Source organism: Mustelus asterias, chromosome 31, assembly GCF_964213995.1.
Source record: "Mustelus asterias chromosome 31, sMusAst1.hap1.1, whole genome shotgun sequence".
In the NCBI taxonomy this organism is placed as follows: Eukaryota; Metazoa; Chordata; class Chondrichthyes; order Carcharhiniformes; family Triakidae; genus Mustelus; species Mustelus asterias.
This window is the reverse complement of record NC_135831.1, coordinates 2,286,247-2,291,246: the sequence shown is the minus strand read 5'-3', so window position 1 is coordinate 2,291,246 and position 5,000 is coordinate 2,286,247. Positions and strand designations below refer to the sequence as shown.

The 5,000-nt window shown below is 49.3% G+C and overlaps 1 protein-coding gene across 1 annotated transcript in view; it reads left to right on the top strand.

Moving 5' to 3' along the window:
- Positions 1–5,000, top strand: part of LOC144481711 (leucine-rich repeat-containing protein 55-like) — a 36,991-nt gene that overhangs the window by 905 nt on the left and 31,086 nt on the right. The gene's annotated exons all lie outside the window — the stretch shown is intronic.

Genomic DNA, 5,000 nt, shown 5'->3' with positions numbered 1-5,000 from the left:
GCTAAATTGCCCCTTAGTGTCCAGCAAGGTGTAGGTGAGGTAGATTGGCCATGCTAAATTGCCAGAAGTGACCAAAGATGTGTAGGTTAGGGGGATTGGCCATGCTAAATTGCCCCTTAGTGTCCAGAGAGGTGTAAGTGAGGTGGATTGGCCGTGCTAAATTGCCCGTAAGTGTCCAAAGATTTGCGAGTTAGGTGGATTGCCCATGCTAAATTGCCCCTTAGTGTCCAAAGATATGCGGGGTCAGGTGGGTTGGCCGTGCTAAATTATCCCTTCGTGTACAAAGATGTGCGGGTTAGGTGGATTGGCCATGCTAAATTGCCCCTCAGTGTCCAAAGATGTGTATATTAGGTGGATTGGCCATGCTAAATTGCCCCTTAGTGTACAAAGATGTGCAGGTTAGGTGGATTGGCCATGCTAAATTGCCCCTTAGTGTCCAAAGATGTGCAGGTTAGGTGGATTGGCCATGCTAAATTGCCCTTTAGTGTCCAAAGATGTGCAGGTTAGGTGGATTGGCCATGCTAAATTGCCCTTTAGTGTCCAAAGATGTGTAAATTAGGTGGATTGGCCATGCTCAATTGCCCCTTAGTGTCCAAAGATGTGCAGGTTAGGTGGATTGGCCATGCTAAATTGCCCCTTAGTGTCCAAAGATGTGCAGGTTAGGTGGATTGGCCATGCTAAATTGCCCGTACGTGTCCAAAGATTTGCGAGTTAGGTGGATTGGCCATGCTAAATTTGCCCCTTAGTGTCCAAAGATATGCGGGGTCAGGTGGGTTGGCCATGCTAAATTATCCCTTCGTGTACAAAGATGTGCGGGTTAGGTGGATTGGCCATGCTAAATTGCCCTTTAGTGTCCAGAGATGTGTAGGTGAGGTGGATTGGCCATGCTAAATTGCCCCTTAGTGCCCAAAGATGTGAAGGTTAGGTGGATTGGCCATGCTAAATTGCCCCTTAGTGCCCAAAGATGTGAAGGTTAGGGGGATTGGCCATGCTAAATTGCCCTTTAGTGTCCAAAGATGTGTAAATTAGGTGGATTAGCCATGCTAATACTAATGGAGACATCTTCCCCATGTCCACTCTATCCAGGCCTCGCAATATAAGTTTCAATAAGGTCCACCCTCAACCTTCTAAACTCCATCGAGTACAGACCCAGAGTCCTCAACCGTTCTTCATACGACAAGCTCTTCATTCCAGGGATCATTCTTGTGAACCTACCCTGGACCCTTTGCAAGGCCAGCAAGTCCTTCCTTAGATACGGGGCCTGAAACTGCTCCCAATATTCCAAACGGGGTCTGACCAGAGCCTTATACAGCCCTATTTTAGTATCAATGACAAAAAATGCTGGAAAATCTCAGCAGGTCTGACAGCATCTGTGGAGAGAGAATAGAGCCAACATTTCAAGTCTGGATAACACTTCATCAGAGCTGCTTTTGTATTCTAGCCTTCTCGAAATTAATGCAACACATTGCAGACAAAAACATACAGTTCATTGAGTGCAGAGGGGAGAAGGAGTGCTGATGGAGGCCATTCAGCCCATCGAGCCTGCACCGACAACAATCCCACCCAGGCCCTATCCCCAGAACACTTATTTACCTCACTAATACCGCTGACACTAATGGCCAATCCACAAAGCCTGCACATCTTTGGACACTGAAGGGCAATTAGGCATGGCTAATCTCCCTTAACTTCATGCCTTTGGAGACTCAGGGGCAATTTAGCATGGCCAATCCACCTAACCCGCACATCTTTCGACACTCAGGGGCAATTTAGCATGGCCAATCCACCTAACCCGCACATCTTTCGACACTCAGGGGCAATTTAGCATAGCCAATCCACCTAACCTGCACATCTTTGGACACTAAGGGGCAATTTAGCATGGCCAATCCACCTAACCTACACATCTTTCGACACTAACTCCACACAGACAGTGACCCAAGACCGGGAATCAAACCCGGATCCCTGGCGCTGTGAGGCAGCTGTGCCAACCACTGTCCCGCCGTGCCATCCAGAAGGGGAAGATTTAATCAGGGTGTTCAGAGTCACGAGGGATTTTGATAGGGTAAAGAGGGAGAAAGTGTTTGGTTGGGTGAGCAACTATTGGGACATGTTTTGAATTGAATTGGCAGATGACTCAGAGGTTACCTGAGGAAACCTTGCTTTAAGCGCAGCCAGTTGGCACTGTTTTAAAATGAGGGGCAAGTCCTATTAGGGCAAAGATGAGGAGAATTTGTTTCGATGAGGGCCGTGGGACTCTGGAACTCTCTGCCTCAGAAGGCGAGGGTGGGGCTTGGCGGTCACTGAATATTTTTAAGATGGAATCATAGAATCTTACAGTGCAGAAGGAGGTCATTTAGCCCATCAGGTTGGCACCGACCATAATCCCACCCAGGCCCTATCCCCCAAACCCCCTGCATTTACCCTAGCTAGTCCCCAACTAAGGGGCAATTTAGCACGGCCACTCCACCTAACCCACACGTCTTTGGACACTAAGGGGCAATTTAACACGGCCAATTCCTTTTGTGTCCAAAGATGTGTGGGTTAGGTGGATTGGCCATGCTAAATTGCCCCTTAGTGTCCAAAGATGTGCAGGTTGGGTGGATTGGCCATGCTAAATTGCCCCTTAGCGTCCAAAGATGTGCAGGTTGGGTGGATTGGCCATGCTAAATTGCCCCTTAGTGTCCAAAGATGTGCAGGTTAGGTGGATTGGCCATGCTAAATTCTCCCTTAGTGTCCAAAGATGTGCAGGTTGGGTGGATTGGCCATGCTAAATTGCCCCTTAGCGTCCAAAGATGTGCAGGTTAGGTGGATTGACCATGCTAAATTGTCCCTTAGTGTCCAAAGATGTGCAGGTTGGGTGGATTGGCCATGCTAAATTGTCCCTTAGTGTCCAAAGATGTGCAGGTTGGGTGGATTGGCCATGCTAAATTGTCCCTTAGTGTCCAAAGATGTGCAGGTTAGGTGGATTGACCATGCTAAATTGTCCCTTAGTGTCCAAAGATGTGTAGGTTAGGTGGATTGGCCATGCTAAATTGCCCCTTAGTGTTCAAAGATGTGCAGGTTAGGTGGATTGGCCGTGCTAAATTGTCCCTTAGTGTCCAAAAATGTGCGGTTTAGGTGGATTGGCCATGCTAAATTGTCCCTTAGTGTCCAAAAATGTGCGGTTTAGGTGGATTGGCCATGCTAAATTGTCCCTTAGTGTCCAAAGATGTGCAGGTTAGGTGGATTGACCATGCTAAATTGTCCCTTAGTGTCCAAAGATGTGCAGGTTAGGGGGATTGGCCGTGCTAAATTGTCCCTTAGTGTCCAAAGATGTGCAGGTTAGGTGGATTGGCCATGCTAAATTGCCCCTTGGTGTCCAAAGATGTGCAGGTTAGGATTCTAAATTCTCGCTCAGTGTTTCCTGAACAGGCGCCGGAGTGCGGTGACTGGGGGATTTTCACAGTAACTTCATTGCTGTGTTAATGTAAACCTACTTGTGACACTAATAAATGAAAAGATGGATTTTTCCGACAATGGGTCATTCCGACAAGTAGTTTCTTAATTCCAGGTAGTTTTTATTGAATTCAAATTCCACCGTCTGCCCTGACGGAGATTCGAACCCGGGTCCCCCAGAACAGTAGCTGAGTTTCCCGATTAATAGTCTACCGATAGATAATACCACTCGGCCATCACCATCCCTTGAAAAGGGGAGGAAATGAAAGGGCTGAGGGGGAGTGAGGGGTGGTCTTGAGACGCAGTGGGGTTAGCGGCCCTGCTTCCGGGCCCAGAAGCTCTGGGTTCAAGTCCCAGCCCAGGACTTGACAGCTCAGGCAGTTGTGTTGAGAGATCCACCCTGCAAGATCCTTCCAAACACTCCAATGGCTGCAGTAAGATCGGGAGAGACTCCTGGTTGGCCACACTTGATGTGGAGTGGCGCCCTTCTGGCACCGTGGCACAGTGGGTTAGCACTGCTGTCTCACAGCGCCAGGGACCAGGGTTCGATTCCCGGCTCGGGTCACTGTCTGTGTGGAGTTTGCACATTCTCCCCGTGTCTGTGTGGGTTTCCTCCGGGTGCTCCGGTTTCCTCCCACAGTCCAAAGATAGAATCCCTACAGTGCAGAAGGAGGTTATTTGGCCCATCGAGTCTGCACCAACAACAATCCCAGCCAGGACCTATCCCTGTAATTCCACACATTTACCCCGCTAATCCCTCGAACCTACGCATCCCAGGTTAAGGGTCAATTTTGCACGGCCAATCTGCCTAACCTGCACATCTTTGGCGTGTGGGTTGAAACCGGGGCACCCGGAGGAAACCCACGCAGACACGGGGAGAATGTGCAAACTCCACACAGACAGTGACCCAAGCCGGGAATCGAACCCAGGTCTCTGGAGCTGCGAGGCAGCAGTGCTAACCCACTGTGCCACCGTGCCGGTTAGGTTGATTGGCCATGCTATATTGCCCCTTAGTGTCAGGAGGATTAGCAGGGTAAATAAGTGTGGTTACAGGGATCGGTGGGATTATGGCCAGTGCAGGCTCGATGGGCCAAATGGCCTCCTTCTGCACTGTAGGGATTCTATGATTCTATGATTCTCGAGCTATAAGCCCCCTGGCAACAGACTAGTGACCTGTTCTGGGAATGATGAGCTATGGGGACAGAAGGTGGTCTGGCTTAGTGCGTCACGAGGTACGGGAAGGGCATTGGAAGTGACAGGGGGGGAAGCAAAAGGATAACTGTACCCAGCAGATGTACAATGGGCCGAATGGTCTCCTTCGGTTCTGTTTTCTGTTTAAATTTATGGATTCTGGCACGTATGATCTACGTTACAAAGACGTTAACCAGAACAGAAAGAGCTCTGTGCCAATGTTTACATCAGTCTCCCCCTGTTTGTAACGATTGGGATTTCAACACTTTGCCACGTAGCGTGGTTGAGGCGAAAGGCATTTGCGGTTACAGGCATAGAGTCACAGAGGTTTACAGCATGGAAACAGGCCCTTCGGCCCAACTTGTCCATGCCGCCCT